Source organism: Spermophilus citellus (assembly GCF_964194105.1).
Source record: "Spermophilus citellus genome assembly, chromosome: 7".
NCBI lineage: Eukaryota > Metazoa > Chordata > Mammalia > Rodentia > Sciuridae > Spermophilus > Spermophilus citellus.
Genome location: NC_138188.1, coordinates 83,256,772 through 83,275,597, shown reverse-complemented (window position 1 = coordinate 83,275,597; position 18,826 = coordinate 83,256,772). Strand labels below are relative to the sequence as shown.

Sequence of the window (18,826 nt, the reverse complement as noted above, 5' to 3'; positions counted from 1 at the left end):
GGGAACTTTCAAAATCATAATATTAAAAAAAATTTGATATCTTCCTTTTATCTAATTCGATTCTTCTCTACTGTTTCCCTTTCCTCAGAACATTATGTAAGATTCTTTAAAGTGTACCATAGTCAATTAAAAGTTAAATCAGAGCCACTTTCAAATTTCATTTTTAGCACTTATAAAAAGAAGAACCCTTTAAATCCTTGTCTCAGAAGCCCATTTCCTTATTACCTTGTGACTTATGGGATTATATTAACTGACAAACGTAATTATAAATTTTGTATTAAAAAATTTGTATTTGTTTAGTCAAAACATAAAAATAAAGGTAGTAGAATTTGTTCACTCCAAGTATTTTATATAAACTGTATAATCAGTTAAAGAAAAAAGATAATGCTTGAATTCTTCAAATAAGCTTTTAGATCTTACCTGTAGATTTTGAAATTATATTTTATAATCTGAAAGTCAGATGATTATAGTATTGCAACTCATCATAGTTCCCCATTCCATTCAGTTTTGCTAAGAGTTAAAACAAAAAGAAAGGAGTTTAATTTAGAAACGATGAAAATTATAAATTAGGGAAGTAAATATTTTTTTGTTAATATTAACAATAAGACTAAGTTTTAATATTTCTATTAATTTCATTTCAGTGAGAATAGCTTTTTCAAAGTTCCTTATTTGCTTTATGGTGAAGATTGCCAAATTTAGGAATAAAAATGTGTACATTCTTGCTAAAATATTTGGGATTAAGAGAATGAAAATCTCAGAGATTACCTATAGGTCAGTGTTAATAATATGTCTTTATACTGCCAAGTTAAAAGTTTTTCATCAAATTCTGAAAGGATTTTTCTTCACAGATATAAGTACTTTCAATGGAGATATTAAGTCATAAAAGCATACAAACCACTTGAAATTAATTAAAGATGTCCTTTGAGATAATTAGGTTAAAGCAAATGACATGCACTAAAAAGTCTGATGATTACCTTGCTGGTTTATATGTAATTGGCTTAATTTATAAAATTTATAAAATTCTCTTTAACATGTTAACCAGAAAATGGCTCAGCTAGAGGAAGTGGAATTAATGTAGTTCATGAAAACAAAATTAATTTGGAAAGAAAACTAGAAGATTGGCAGTTTCAGTGAAGGTCAAAAACTTCACTCTGGCTAGAATTAATCCCCATATTCTACAATGCTAATTCTAAGCTATTATTTTATTTTTCCTATATACAAATTACTGAGACTTTCACTTCTACTTCTTATTTTACAACCTACTCTTTACTTTTCTTGTGCTGTGGTTTTAATCATCTTCATACTGCTAATCACACTTCACTAAAGTGTTATTTGTCAGGACATCTATAATTGGTGATTCCTTCCCCTTTCCTACAATTAGCACATTGACTTCACAAGAAAAGATTTCTTTTATATATCCAATTCTGTATTTCCAGATCTATGAATAGTGCTTGGCATTTTTTAATGCTTATTATTTGTTGAATAAATTTTTTAAAATTATATTTTCCTGCTCAAGATTCAAAATAGAATTGCATAACTTTTCATACCAAATCCATTGTCCTTCTTTTGGAGTTCCAGATACTCCACAATCTGTCTGCATCTTGTCTCTTGCTTTGCTGGTGAAATCACTGCCCTGTTCCTTGAACACCTGCCTCAGTTAATATGATAGCAATGTTCCTTCACCTATAGTGACTTCCCTTTTTCATTGAGCTCTTCTTTGAGCTCAAACATGAATTCCTCCATGAGAACTTTTCTTGGTCTTTGTAATCAGATTTTTTTCCTTTTGTTCAGCTAAATGGTACTCACTGGACTTTATAGAAAAATTTCCACTTAATCATCTGTGACTTGAAATACATAGATCATAGTGGGCAGGAGACTACAACTTTTGTAAAGCACCTTTCAGTAAGTGCTGCTTCAATAATCGGAACGTGAACAAAAATGTAAAAGAAATAAAATCAGCAAAAGCAGGTAGACAGATTTGAAGATGTTGATACTGTTTGGGTGAGAGAGAATTATATGGGTGTTATGTGAATGGAGAGATTTGGTACATTGGAGGAAAAGGGAGAGAGTTGACAGTTCTCTTGAAAGTTTGGTTTGAGGGGAGAGAGAAATGGAGGACTACTCTTAATTTCTGACTTGCCCAATTCATTAAAGGAAGCTACCATTCAATAAAGAAGACAAGGAAGGGATAATATTTAGGGGAATTTCAAGACTTGTGTTTTGATCATGTTAAATTTGAGATGTTTTTGAGACATTTAAGTTATTGTATAAGATAGGCAGTTGGGTGTATGAATTTGGAGATTTGGTGAGTTAATGTAGCCTGAAATCCACATTTGGGGGACCATCTTAGTATTAAGACATTAACAGTAATAAAAATAGAGTCACATAAATAAAGATTAGAGAAAATTTATATCATATATGTGAACTCTTGCACCCTAATAACAGACATGGGTAGAAGCAGAAGAGTCTTTCACAATCATAGCTTATTATGTTTCAGCTTGTTTTGGGGGGGGTGTTTATAAAGTCTTTTTTTCATTTCTAGGATATAAGTGTAGGAATTGGGACTCTTTTGTGTTTGCTGTGAAGAGAGATAGGCTAGGGATTGACTTCTCTGAGTATGCATATTCATGTGATTTTATTGATGTGCATATGCAAAGAGGAGAACCAGTAAGGTAAGAATAAAAAAGTTTCTGGAACTACTGGCTAGTCTTGAATCAAATTTTAGTTCTCAATTCACAACATTCTAAAATAAAGTCTACTTTAATACTATGTAAAGAAATTAAACTATTGCATCAAAATAGACATGAAGACCAATGCAACATAATAGAAGACATAAAGACAAAATCCACATAGGTACAGTTATCTGATACTTGGCAAAATTGTTAATGTGTCTTGGAGAACAAATAGTCTTTTTAACAAATTGTGCAGGGATACCTGGGTATTCAAATGTAGAAGAATGAAACTAGATCTCTATCTCAACCTGCACATAAATCAAATCAAAATGAACCAAAGACCTCGGAATTAGACCAAACACTCTGCAACTGTTAGAAGAAAACATAGACTCGATGCTTCAACGTATTGATGCAGGTACCTATTTCCTTAAAAAGATGCTAAAAGCTCAAGAAATAAAACCAAGAATCATTAAGTGGGAAGAAATCAAATTACAAACTTCTGCACAGCAAAGTAAATTATAAACAACATGAAAAGACAGCCTAAAAATGGGATAGAATCTTTGCCAGTTACTTCTCTGATAGGGCATTAATATCCAGAGTATGTAAATAATACAAAAAAAACCCTAACATCAAATAAATGAACAAACCCCCAAATAACCCAATCAATAAATGGACAAAAAGCTAAATAGATATTTCTCAAAAGAAGAAATATAAATGTCCAACACATATATGAAAAAATGTTCTATATCCCTAACAAACAGGGAAATGAAAATCAAAATTTATACTGAGATTTCATGTCATTCTGGTCAGAATGTCAATTACCAAGAATATAAATAATAACAAATGCTGTTGAGGATGTGGAGAAAGTTACACTCTTACATTGTTTTGGGGACTGCAGATTGGTATGACCATTTTGGAAAACAGTATGGAGATTCTTCAAAAAACTATGAATGGAATGGCCAGATGACCCAGCAATCCTATGCCTTGGAATTTATCCAAAAAATCTAAAATCAGCATACTATTGTGATACAGCCACATCAATATTTAGCAGCACAACTCACAATAGCCAAAATATAGAACCAATTCAGGTGCTCATCAACAGATGGATGGATTAAGAAAATGTGCCATATGTATGTGTGTGTGTGTGTGTGTGTGTGTGTGTGTGTTATATGTGTGTGTTTGTGTGTGTGCATATACACATATATACAATGGGGTTTTACTTGGCCATAAAGAAGAATAAAATTACTGCATTTGACAGAAAATGGATGGGAAAGAAAGACATCATTCTAAGTAAAATAAGCTACACTCAAAATACTTAAGGGTTGAGTGTTTTATATGCAGAATCTAGAGCAAAGCAAGGGGGAAAAGAGTGGGGTATGGGGTCTGATATCCTAAAGAGAGAGAGAAAGTCAGTGAAGTAGAAAAAGGTGATTGAGGAGGAGGAAGAAGGGATAGGAAAGGGGAGGAAACTCAGAGTGATTTTGACAAAATTACACTATATGCTTTTACAAATATACCACAATTATTCCATCTTTATGTATATCTCTAAATCATCAACCAAAAATAAATAAATAGAGTAGAGGAAACACCAGCAGAGTAGAAGAAAAGGAATAGGGGGAGTAAAGAGTGGAGGGAAAGGGGGGAACCAAGGACTGAATGGAGTAAATTAAATTTGTGCACATATGATTGTGTCAGAAAGAATCCTGCTAGTATGTACAACTATAATGTACCAATAAAAAATCTGAACTATGGAAAAAATTCAAAAATTCATTCATAAAAATCTCTAAATGTGAGATATGGACTTAGAAATTTTAACACAAATGGAAAAGGTGAAATATGTGCTTGCTGACCCAGGATCACAAACAATCTTTCTTTCCTTTTCTTTTGTTTCTCTCTCTCTCTTTTTTTCCTTTTTCTCTTATAATTTTATGTGGGAATTTACTCTTGGATAACATCAATCCATGTATATGATCTTATCTCTAAGAAAAATCAAGAGACAACTTTGAAAATTTTAAACTTTTCAAAAAGAATGAGAACGAGGAGGAGGAGATTAAGACTATAAAAAGAGGAAATGACAATAATACTGGTCAACAGTAGCCTTCAGATTAAAATAAAACAAAACTGTAGACCAAAGGCATGATAGTAATTGCATAAGAAATAGTATATAATGAGTACTTCAAATTAAAACATTTATAGATCATAAACATCACAAACACATTAAAAGACTGTCAAGATACAGAAATTATTTGCCCCAGAGTTGAAATATTTTAATATCTTTTATGTATAGATAGTGTTATAAATAAATCCATGCAAAAAAAGTCATGATTAAAGAAAAATTATAGAAAATTTGAAAATTAGAAGTAGCTAATGACTATATATAATTTGGATACATCTTATTACTAATAAAATATAAAAAAATAGTCTCTTCACAATTTTAAATGTTTATTCGGTGTTTGATATGCAAGTCTGTGTTTTATATTCCATAATATTGTTGATGCTTTGAAACAAACAAAAATCCTTTATATAAAGAACTCAAAAAATTTAACACTCCCCCCCCAAAAAAAAAAACCAAATCATCCAATCAACAAATGTGCTAAGGATCTTAACAGACACTTTACAGAAGAAATATAATTGATCAACAAATATATGAAAAAAATGTTCAACATTTCTAGGAATTAGAGAAATGCAAATCAAAACTACTCTGATTCTATCTCACTCTAGTCAGAATGGCAATTATCAAGAATACAAGCAACAATAAGTGTTTGCAAGGGTGTGGGAGAAAAGGTTCACTCATACATTTCGGGGGGGGCGGGGCTGTAAATTGGTGCAACTACTATGGAAAGCAGTATAGTGATACCTCAGGAAACTTGGAATGGAACCATCTGTAAGGAAAATAAAAAGAGACACAGAGACAAGATACAGAGGCAGGAAAGATGGCTGCTCAACCAAGTGGCCACATTTATTCATATTAATAGGTTACATTTGGTCATTAGTACTATAACTACATTATTGTTTATAGTATCAGAAAGGTTGCTTATTCTGCAGTTACATTCTATAGTTACAGTGTGCAATGTCAGGAGTTTGTGCAGCTCTCAAGAAAGTTCATTGTCTAAAGTTATTGTTAGATGGGCAGATCCAGGAGCACCAGAGTTTTGTGAAACATTGTAGTTATCTGGCAAGCAAGTTCCTTTATTCCCAGGAGTTATGTGCCTGAGATCAAGGATGAGTTTGATAAGACTCTAGCACAGAGCCTTCTCAAGCAAGGCATTGCCATAGTAGCTAGACATTGCACACATATTTAGTTATTTTACTAGATCCTAGGAGAAACTGCAGGGCATTCTAAGGGTGGGAAACAGAGTGCCTGTTATCTGCTGGGAGTTTGCTCACCAGAGGAACGCTTCTCTGTATATTTCCACAGTCAGAATCCCTACAACCATCATTTGACTCAGCTATCCCACTCCTTGGTTTATACCCCAAAGATTTAAGATCAACATACTACAGTGACACAGTCACATCAGTGTTCATAGCAGCTCAATTCACAATAGCTAAACTAAGGAACCAACCTAGGTGCCCTTCAATAGATGAATGGATAAAGAAAATGTGGTATATACACACACACAATATACTATTATTCAGCCATAAAGATAAATGAAATTATGGCATTTGCCAGTAAATGGATGGAACTGGAGAATATTATGTTAAGCAAACTAAGCCAATCCCCAAAAAACCAAAGGCTAATATATATATCAGCATCTCTCTCTCTCTCTCTCTCTCTCTCTCTCTCTCTATATATATATATATATATATATATATATATATATATATATCCACAACCATTATGGATCAGCATCCACATATCAGATACTGATCCATAATGGTGGGAGAGGAAAGAATGGAGGAACTTTGGTAGGGCAGAGGGGAGTGAGGAGAAGAGAAGATGTGTGGGGGTGGGATGGGTACAAGAATGAGTCAGATATTGTTACCATATGTACCTTTATGATTGCATGATTGGTGTGATTCTGCATCTTGTACAGCCAGATGAATGAGAAGTTGTGCTCCATTTGTGTACAATATGTCAGAATGCATTCTGCTATCCTGTGTGACTAATTAGAACAAAATTTCTTCTTCCCCATGTGTTAAAATCCATTGTTAATTATTCTGTAAAATAGGTGAGTTTATTCCTTCTGAATTCACTCTTTTCACATTCTTGGGATCTCATTTAAATAAAACTTTATTACACTAAAAATAGATTACAACAATTACTTTGTTTCTCATTTCTCTTCCTCCACATTAACCTACAAGTTTCTGCCAGATTGTTTTTCTGAAAAAAAATCATTTCATAATTTCGCATTTAGTTTGAATGCTAGGTCAGTTCACTGAGGCTTTCAACAGAATTCTCTCACTTTTCCACAAGACCAATGAAAGCAATTACAGTTACCCTTATGTTTCCCTTGATTTACCCTGTTTAAGTAATTTGGATTAAAATTTTCCAAACAATTTTTTAACTCTAATATCCATCTTAAAATATGTAACTGAATGATTTAATGTCACATATTGTGTACAAGACATTTATTTTTCTGTTCATCATTTATGCAAACATTTTAATAAATTGAGTCAATTTGCTGTAGATGATGGCATTTAAGAATATTATAAGTTCTCATAACTTTTTCTAGAACATTTATTACCTTCTTATTTCTTGAACTGTATATAAAAGGGCTTAAAAATGAAATTACTATTGTAAATTAATGTCACTAGTGTATCTTTACCTTCTTCTCCAAATGGTCTAATACACATGAGGTGAAAAATGTAGATATTAAGAGTGAGAAAAAGTGGGATGCACAGGTTGAAAGTGCTGTACTTCTTCCCTCCTTGGATTTCATTCAGAAAGTTGTGAAAATAATACAGAGATAAATGATCAAGACAGTGGAAACGGTATATATTTGGATTGGCAACAACAACAACAACAAAGAGGGAGAGAGGTGGGGGGAGAGAGAGAGAGAGAGAGAGAGAGATGAAGAGAGAGAGAGAGAAAGATCAGTACAGGAGAGCCTATACAAAAGAATTTTACCAAAAAAATAATCAATTAGATTAGACCTGATATACATAAGCCAAAATTTCAAGGGCAGAAGTAACACGGGATGGTAAAATCATCTTTTTTTAATTCCAGAATTTGCCATAAGTCTTTGGCTTTAGCATACTTTGAATACACAATTTTATATTAAAGCCTACAATTATTCAAAATATGTATAATTTTAAAAATAATTTTTTTGTTAGCATTCTCTGTGTCTTATTCTTGTCTACACTATATTTAATATACAATTTTCTATTCATTCACATATTTTAGGGAAGTTTTTTCAGACTTTTGTAACTAGAGGCTTATCATCAATAAATAAAATAATTTTCCCATTATATTTTAGGTTTTCTTCACTTTTAAAATATCCCTAAATTTGAATATTTTGAAAATTATTTATGAATATACAAAAGTACAATTTTTGTCATTATCTAAGCAATGCTTATTGATAAATAAGCTGAAAATATTTTTGTACTCTGGAAAAGTTAGTTACTGTTTTATTTAAGAGACACTCTATCAGAATATAAAAGTTAAATCTCATTTTCTCTTCTTGGTTGCAAAGTATAATAATTATTCTTAATCAAAAACAACTTTACTATACACTCAAGAATTATTTTACATGGTCATTTACAGACTACCTGTATATATGATAATAAAACTGTGGTGCATTTATGCTTAGAATATCTGAATAAGCCACTTATTGTGTTGCATTATTTTTTTCATAGTGTCTAAAATTTAGAGACAAACTACAAACATAAGTATATAAAATACAAAAGCAATGACTATATTAAGTATTTTCAAGAAATGAACATTTATGTTTATGTTATGTGATACAGCATGTTATGCATTGTGTTATAATACAGCATTCTTGTGCTGTATTGAATGATAAATATTTTATTGTAACTACTTGGAGATATCATATTATTCAGTATGGGGAAATTCATATTAAAAATTTGAACTTTTAAACATTGAGGAATAGATTATTAAAACAAGGACTGTCTCTCTACTCATGGGTCAGTGACAATAATTATGTTAGCATCAGGGCTTTCAAACATCTTTGTTTTTACCTCTAATCATGGTATTCCTTCAGTTTTTAGTGTTGTGACACACATTTTCTCAGACTGCATCCATCCTTAATATAGTTTTTTTTAATTCATTGATATTTTGGGAACCATGCCCCTCAGGCTAGGAATTTGTGCAGAATTATCCTGATGTCAATGCCAAGGAAATCCCTTAAAATCAAAGGATAACTTTAATCTTGTCCTAAGGGTAACATAATTATTGTCACTGTGATGAAGATGCCCAATAAGAAAAACTTAGAGGAGAAAATATTTATTTTGAGTTTTTGGTTTAAAATGTTCACTCCATAATTGGCCACCTCCATTACTCTGGGTATCGAATGAGGTAGAACATCATGGCAGAAGGGTGTGGTAGAGGAGCATAGCTTCAGGGAGGAAAGCAAGAGAGACAGAGAAAGGAGAAGGGTCCACAGGGAAGAGGAATCCTTCCCTGAGAGGACCACAATGACCTATAATCTCCAGTCATGACCCAAGTGCCTACAGTTATCAAATAGTCCATTCAAATCAGGTTGGACCAATTATGTAACAGCTCTTATAATCTAATAATTTTACCTCCAAACATTTCTACATTAGCATAGGATCTTTTGGGGGAAAACTTCATATCAAAACAATACTATTCTTCCTCTGACCCTCAAAAAATAATGTCCATGTCACAATGCAAAATACATTTAGTGCATCTCCTAGATACTGTCTTAACAGATCCAGCAGTGTCCTAAGTCAAAAGTCTCACCAGAGACTCAAAGCAAACTCTTGGGTGTGAACCCGTGAAACAAATCAAAAGCAAGTTTCATATAACCTACACATAATGCACAGAGTAAATATTTCTATTCCAAAAGGATGTGTAGGGGCAAAGAAAGAAGGGATTGGACAAAAGCAAGATCTAAACCCAACCAGGCAAACAATCTCTATAGCTCACCTTCTAGTATATGGGGTACATGGTAGCAAAATATGATCTCCAAAGGGCATGGCCAGCCCTGCCCCTTTGACTTTGTTGGTTGAAACCCATGTGGCCTCTGTTAACCTCCTTATTTCCTTGGCCAGCAGATCTTCTCTCATACTGGCATTTTTTTTTTTGGCATCTTTTAATCATGAGGAAATCCACTGCAACTTTGGCATAACCTTCAAACAAAATTCACCTTCACACAAAATCTCCAGACATGAACAAAATTTAAACAAGTGTTTTGCCAAGATATAACTCAAATGGTCTCTGGTCCAATTCCCAACAGAATTCTCATTCCCCTCTGAAATTCATGAGCAAAGTCTTTGGTTTTCCTCATTCATATCTCCATTCTGTGTCTTCTAATCTCACACTACAATTGCCCATTAAGCTCCATTTACAGTGTTCTAAGTCTTCTCCAGTTGTATCCTCAAATTTTTTGGATCTTCTCCCACGTATGAATATGAAAAGCTAAAGCACATGGTGTTATTAGTCACAGCAGAGACTCTACTTCTTCACACCAGTTTCTGTATTCATTTTTTCTTGCTGTGACCAAAATATCTAAAGAAGAACTAATTAGAGAAAGAAAACTTGATTTTGAACTCCTTGTTTCAGAGTTTCAACCAATGTTCAGTTGGGTTCATTGGCCTGGGACCCAAGGGAGGTGAAACATCATGGTAGAATGGTGAAGCTGAGGATCACTTCTCTGCTGGTGGTGGTGGTTGAGATGCAGAAAGAGATAGGAAAAGAGTCTCAGGGAAGAGGAAACTTCCAGAGTGTAACCCCAGTGACTTACCTTCCACCTGCCTACAGTTACTATTGTGTTAGTCCACTAAAAGTATGAAAGACCAATTAGTTTTTAGCTCTCATAATCAAATGATTTCATTCTTGAATAGTCTTGCACTAACATAGGATATTTTGGGAAACACCTGAGATCCAAATAATAATAAAGAAGATAACATATTTCAAAAATTTTTTTTCCTTTTTCTTTGCCCATTTCTTTGATGAATATTTTTGTTCAGAGGCCAACAAAACAAGTAATAAAGTCAAGCAGAAAAAAATTGATTTAATAGATATTTTCAGTAATTGCATTTTCATTTATAATTGACATATAAGCAAACTACATGAAAAAATAAAAATTGAGAAGAATTTCATTATAAATAGCATCACTCTTAATCATGCATTATAATCATACATAGTAGTGGGATTTGTCATGCCATATTGATATAGACACATAGCATAATTTTATCATTCTTATTTCTTCATGCCTTCCCTTTCTCTTTCCACATTCCTCAAACAGGTCCAAGTTTTCTACTTTATCAATCTCCTTTCTGTTACTATTATGATTCTAATTAGCACATGATAATTATATGTATAAGTGGGATTGTTTGTGGTATAGTCCTGTGTGGACAGAGCATAATTTGGTACATTTTATTCCCCTGTACTTTCCCAGGCTCTCCCATCCTTCCTCATGTTGCCTTTTCCTGTACTGAAATAGCATTCATTTTAAATTATAGGCTGTTAAATCACAGTGTACAGTTACTCTGTTAAAGAGAATTTGAAAGTAAAATTGATTTACAGTAAATATGAAAATATTAATTATTAAAGAATAAATATTCTATATGAATACATGTTAAGCATAATCTCTTGAAAGAAAGAAAGTCAAAATCAAAACCCAATTCAACCATACAGTTTAATGAAATGTTAATATTTTAGAACTTGGAAAATGCATGTGATTTTAAAATTATGCTTAGGATATGAGAAATATAACAACTGTATTAAATAGAAGCTAGTTTTTCGTATGCTGATGAGTATTACTATATTTGATGATTTTGTGGAAAATTGTAAAAAATTGCAATCTGACAATCATGAATAATTATTTAGTTCACTCTTGAATTATCTTATGACATTTAATTTTGAAGTATATTTGTGCACACACAATCTCTTTGGAACTAATTTGCATCAAATATCATCAATATTTTAATAATTTAGTATTCTCAGTATGAATATGTGCTATTTTCTCAGTATTTGTAGGTTTAGAAAGTTCCAGTAAATTTTTAAGGAGAGATGCTATATGTTATAGAAAGTTACAGAATTGACTTTTGTTTAAAAACCTTTTTATAGCATTTATTACTTCCTTGTTTCTTAGAGTATAAATAAAAGGGTTTAATAAAGGAACTATTAGAGTATAAAAAATAGCAACAGGTGTATCTTTGTCCCCTTCTTTAAATGAACTTGGTCTGGCATACACAAAGAGAAGAGAACCATAGAATATTGACACAGAGAGAAAGTGGGATGCACAAGTAGATAGAGTTTTGCCCCTTCCCTCTTTGGATTTCATTGCAAATATAGTGAAAAGGATATAGAAATAAGAGATTACTACTATGGTAATAGTACAGATTAGAAGTGACCCTGCCAAGATAAGTACCATCAATTCATTGATATAAGGGTCAACACAGGAGAGTCTGTATAATGGAAGGATATCACAAAAATAGTGATTGATTTGATGAGACCCACAGAAATCCAACCTAAATAAAAGTCCTACTTCAATCATGGGATGCAGGATTACAGCTATGTAGGCTCCTGTGGTCATCTGAATGCAGAGTTTCTTTGACATCAGGGTGTGGTACTGCAGTGGTCTGCATATGGCCACATAGCAGTCATAAGCCATTGCTGCCAGAAGAAAAGAGTCTGTTGATTCAGCAAAACAGAGAAAATAAAATTGTGTGATACATTCATAGAAGGAAATTCTTCTGCCCTGGGAAAAGAAGTTCTGTAACATCTTGGGAGTGATGGCACTGGAACAGAAGGAATCCATGAGAGCCAGATTGCCCAGAAAGATGTACATTGGTGTGTGAAGACGGCGCTCCATGTAAATCAAAGCCACCAACCCTAGATTCCCCACCATGGTGACCAGATAGATGGCAGAGAATACCACAAACAGAAGGACCTTCAGGTTTTGGTTGTCTGTAAATCCCATCAGGATAAATTCAGTTGTCATTGAGTGGTTGTCTTCAGTCATCTCTGTGTTGTCTGTTGAAATAGGAATTGTTGAGATATAAGATTCTAATTGAAAGTATCTAATTTTTCTCTCTTTTTATAGCATGTAGGGAAATTTCTTCTTTATCATTCCCTGCTATTTCCATCAGACAGCTCCACAAACTTCTAGGGTCTTTTGTTCCATTGAAGAGTCAGCATCTATGACCTAATGCTGCAACTCTCAAAATTAACAGGTGTATTTTGATAAATCCAGGGAGGAGGTTTAATGTGGAGAAGTTTATCATTCAGTATTAATGCATAATAGCATAAAATTTGGCCCAATTAATTAATATTTCCCAATAGTTTCAGTGTGAGTGTTTAAGATTATAAAATACCCTGGTTGTGGTGGCACCCACCTGTAATCCCAATGATTTGGGAGGCAGATTCCAAAGGATGGCAAGTAGGAGGCTGTGTCAACGACTTAAGAAGATCCTGTTTCAAAAATTAAAAAATAAAAATAAAAAGGACTAGGGAAGTAGCGTGGTGGCAAAGCAAATATGGGTTTAGTCCCCAGTATCCAAAAAACAAAAATAAAAAAAATACCCAAAATAATTTTAAAATAAAGTTTCCTATAAACACATATTTTTTAAACTAAGAAACAGTTTTTATACATACTACTGGAAAAATGAATATTTTAACATATATTATACATGTTAGTTAGTCTGATTTGCAAAACAGTCAGTAAGGACTAAGGAGGATACTTATCTAGAAGGAAAATTAACATCGAAAACAAATGGTATAAATTTTCATAGATCTTCCCTCTTTGATCCCTTTTCCCAATGTTACACCCATTCATGAACACTCATTCTGTGTATTCCATTATTTTCATTGATTTATTTTTTTCCAAATTCTATATTATTTATTTTTTTCCTAAGGCACAGTTGACATGTAATGCTACTTAATCAAATTTTAACTGAGTATTCTAGACCCCACTGACCTCATTTTTAAATTGTAGAGTATATGTTCTTTGTCCAACACAATCTACAATTTTTCATGTATTATCTAAATTTCATTATTCATTTATATGTATTTACACATTTTCCTTATTATAATAATTCCAAGACTAGTTGTAACATACTTCTATAAAAGGAGATGTACAATTTTATGGGATCAAGGCCAAATTAAGTCCAATTGACTTAATTAGGTTTGTTATTGGTGAACAAGTATAGGTCACCTACTTTTCAGTTTCCTACTCATGGTCCCTTTGACCTCTTTGCCTGTGCATACTTAACCTGTTAGTTTTAAGAACTTTCACAAAATCATCATCTTAAGAAATTAAAATATATATCTTTTATCTAAATTACCTCTTTTCTATTAGAATATGATATAAATTCTTGAAAGTTTACCATAGTAGAAGTCAAGGAAATAAAAACAGATTAACCTTTATACTTCAGTTTTAACACTTGAAAAAGAGATAAAATGCTTTACATCTTGACAGAAAATTCAAATTCAAATTTTGTCTTGCTTTTAAAGGTTATTTCCTCTTATTACTTAATGATCTGATAGGGTGTGTTGATTGACAAATCTAATCATATAAATTCTATTATCGAAATGTGTTTGTATTTCTAAATTCAAAACATTCAAAGGTAGTATATTAGTTTTTTCTCAAATATTAAAATAAGCCAAAATATTAATGTAAGCCTGGTAATAAGTTAATTAAATATAAACAGCTTTAAATGAATGTCTAAATTATTTAATATACTTTTTGGTCTAACATTTGTATTTTGGAATTATATATTATAATTGGAAAATCAGAAGATCATAACATTGTATATTATCCTAGTTAACAACATTGTTGAATTTTGAGAAGTTAGAGAAATAAATAAGAAATTAAAATTTAGAAATAATAAAAAATGGTTAAAAAGAGTAGTAAATATTTACAGTTACTGAAATTTAAATTCAGACACATCTTTACCTAGAATGCATTGAGAAGAGTTGAACTTGCCATGTTTCCTCTCAGAATTAAAGAATATATTTCTGTATATTTTTGCTAATATTTGGGATGAACCAAGGAAACTCTGAGACTACCTTTATAAGTCAGTGTTGATCATATGTCTGTACACTGCCAGGTTAAAAAGTTCTATCAAATTCTGAAGGGATTTCATTGCACTTAAAGCAGTGTAATACTGTGCAGATAGTAAGTCCAAAAACATGTGAACCACTTGACATTCATTAAAGATGTCCTATTAGACAATAAGATTAAGCAAATGAGGTTTACCAAAGTCCATTTGATCCTGCTGATTTTTCATTTAACTGATAAAGTTTTTTACAATTCTCTTCACCATGCTATTCATAAAATATAAAACAGGCAGGAAATAGTCTCAGGATCTTGGAACCCCTTTCTAGAGGAAGTAGGATTAATATGGTTTATAAAAATAAATAACTTTGGAGAGTAAACTGTGAGGTATGATAGCTTCAGTCAACGTCATCAACTTTGCGCTCTGTACTTTGAATGTCCATGTTCTAAACATACTCACTGGAAATTTTATTTTATTATTTCTTCTGTATACAAATGCCTGAGATTGTTCTCCTGTATTTTTTATTCATACAAAATGTCTTTTATCTTTCTTATCCTGCTATTATCTATTCTTCATAATGCTAATCACTTTCTAATTATACATTTATTTGGGTGTACATTGTAATTGGTCACTCCTTTCCCACTCCACAATTAGTGCTATGGTTTAGGGAGAAGGGATTTCTTTGATAAGTTCAATTCTCTATTTCCAATGCTCTGAATTCTTTGTCATTTTGTAGTGCTCATTGTTTGCTGAATGAATTTAAAAAGTGATACTTCCCTGCTCAATAATTTAACAGAACCTCATTACTTTCAAACCAAATCCATTTTCCTAACTTTGAAATTTTAGATCTGTCTGTATCTTGTCAATTGGCTTTCTCCTGTGCACCAGAAGGAAGATGGCCATGTGCATCACTTCCCTATTCCTGGTGTACCTGCTTCAATCTATAAAATAGCAATGTTTCCCAAACCTAAAATAATCTCTTCCTTCTTTTTTTAAAATTCCAATCCTCCTTGAGCTCAAAAATAAACTTTCCCTATTCTGTTTAACAAATTGATTTTTTCCTGTATTCACTTAAATTGTACTTCCTGCCTTCATACTACAATGTCAATCAGGTGTGATATTTTTATGTCTCTGGTTTGTGTAACTGTATTAAATGGTCTTAAGGTAGATATTATTTCATAGTTGTTTTGGGGTTTTTGTAGCAAAGTTAGCTAAATCCTTATATATATATATATATATATATATATATATATATATATATATATATACACACACACACATATATATGTATATATATCGATTTGATTACTAAATTATGTACAGGACATTAGCAATGACAATGGGTAGAGGGGACAGAGAATAACTTAATGATGCTTGTGTTTACCTGGGTTCCTTCCCTGTCCCCTATTTGCTTTCAATCTAGAATAATCCCTTGATTACTGGTTGTATCTAGAGTTTCAATTTTCATCTATCTGCTTGTGAGTTCAGTAGATGAGAGCTTGCAACCATTTTGTTTGTAAATTGATATTAATAAATTTATTTCAAAATTCTTGAAATACATACCTGTTCCACAACAAAAGCTAGATGTAGCAATATCCTATAAAGCTATGTATAATCCAAAATATACAAATAGGAATAAAGTAGTAAAATTGAATGATAGAAATGTAACAAAATTTGTATTTTTATATGAGTGATACAAAATAATTTTGTACTATTCATATACTATTATTAATTGATATAATAGTACAACATTTAGAAAAAATGATCATGTGTGAATTACTATTTTTGAATGGTTGTGTGGTATAGCAGTTCAAAAATTTATTTCCATTTATTTTAAAACTTTTATTTTCAAAAATTTATTTTAACTGGAAAATAGTAATTGAACTTTCTGGGAGCAACAGGGGTAATTTGACACATTTTAAAAATATGTATCTATCAAATCAGGGTGGTTACAATTTCCAACTTCTCAAACATTTTCATCTCCTTGTGCTTGGAACCTATTAATTCCTCTCTTCAAGTTGTTTAGAAAAATTATCATAGATTGTCATGAACTGTGGTCACATGCTGTGCTGTAGAACACTAGAAATTATTCCTTCCATCTAATTATGTTTTAGTTCACATTATGCCACCTTCGCTTGTCTCTTCTTCCCGATCTTTCCTAGCTACTAGGTATTGCTATTCCACTGCCACAACACGTGACTAAATCAGTCAGGGTCACTCCAGGTGTATTTGGGTTGGCACAAAATAATCACACAGAAACAGAGAAAATACATTTTTCTTGGGATCCAGTGACAGCTCTTGACCTTAGGGGTCTGTTGGAAAGAGAGTAAGCCATCTGAATCCTTTATTTTTATAGAGGGGGACACAGAGGGAGGTTCCATGGAATGTTCTTTTCAAATAAGGCAAGGGAACAGGTTTTCAGGGGCTTGAGTCTAGCTTCTTGATGTCTTGTGGTCAGTAGATGGATTGACATCTTGGCAAGTCACATTCATCTTAGGTGCTGTGTGGGAACACAGGTAGAGCTAGAAGAAAGTGCCCACATGTGTTGCACTAGTTTAAGACATGGATATCATCCATATCTTAGCTATTGTGAATGGTGCTATAATAAACATGGGAATGCAGTCATTTCTTTGATAAACTGATTTTATTCTTTTGGTTAGATTGCAGAAGTGAAATAAATGGATGATATGGTAGTTTTATTATTTGTTTATGGTGAAACTCTGTACTAATTTTTGTAATGGTTGTACTTATTTATATTTTGATCAACAGAGTGTAAGTAAGAATTTCTTTCTCCACACTCTTGTCAACATTTTGTGTTTTTCATCTTTTTGATGATAATCATTCTAACTGAAGAGAGATGATATCTTAATGTGGTTGTGGTTTGCATTTTCCTGATGGCTAGTGATTATAAACATTTTCCATATCATTGACCATGGATGTTTCTTCTTTTGAAAATATCTATTGATATCATATGTTTATCTTTAAATCAGATTACTGGTATTTTTGGTTTTTATGTGGGCTCTCTCTTGCCCAGCAATGAGGTTCACGGAACAGTGTAGAGAAGAGTGTGGCTATGGAGTCCCTAATCAAGACCTCCTAAAACCAAGCAGGAAGCAGATCTGATTTTATTGGGCAGTTACCTTGTATATATACTCAGGCAGTAGCTAAGTAGATTACAGGCAGCCACCAATGCAATATCTGCTAACTGTCCTTGCAGCAACCAATTGAGTAGTGGGCCATGAAGTAAGCACAGGGACTGAAACATGGCTTCCTGCCCAGGGCTGTGTCTACGGGGTAAGCAGCCTGCCACTCACACACCTAGCCGAGGGGAGTGGCCTGCCACTCAGACACCCTTAATGTATGCCATGTATGCAGTACTCCATGCACTTGTCCCCACAGCTTGTGATTTGTTTGAGTTCTTTATCACATAAAAACTTTGCAAACACTTTGTAAATAATTCTCCCCTTCTGAAGCTTGTGTCTTTACACTTTTGATTCTTCGGGTTCATGTAAAGAAGCTTCTTAGTTTGATATTATCTTCTTAGTTTGATATTTTATTGGGTCTATTTTTAGTTTTGTTATTGTGCTTTTGGGGTACCATCAAAAATAATTGCCTATGTGGTTGGCTTTAAATGTTGCCCCTTTGTTGTCTTCTGATAGTTTCAAGGATTTAGTTATGACATTTAGGTCTTTGAAATATTTTGAGTTAAGTTTACTATATGGTAAGGGATAAGAGTCTAGTTTCATTCTGCATGGGATATCCAGTTTTCACAATGCCATTTATTGAAGAGGTAATTCTTTTTTTCAGTGTATGTTTTTTGTGCCTCTAGCCAAAATGACTATTATTAAAGACAGCAAGGGACATCTGACATGACAGATGTGAAGATGGGAAACTTGACCATTTCCTAGGGCCATGTTGGTAAAGGGTTGCTTTGGAAAACCAAGACAGGTTTGCAGCAGTATGCCCAGTAGCAGGGGATGGGCACCTGAAGTGACTGAGGACTGTATGGA

The 18,826-nt window shown here is 32.7% G+C and overlaps 1 pseudogene across 1 annotated transcript; it reads right to left on the bottom strand.

Moving 5' to 3' along the window:
• Positions 1-11,846: 11,846 nt before the first annotated feature.
• LOC308653350 (olfactory receptor 5K3-like) lies at positions 11,847-12,781 on the bottom strand (annotated as a pseudogene). The gene has a single exon. The product of its transcript is annotated as an olfactory receptor 5K3-like (transcript).
• Positions 12,782-18,826: the final 6,045 nt, after the last annotated feature.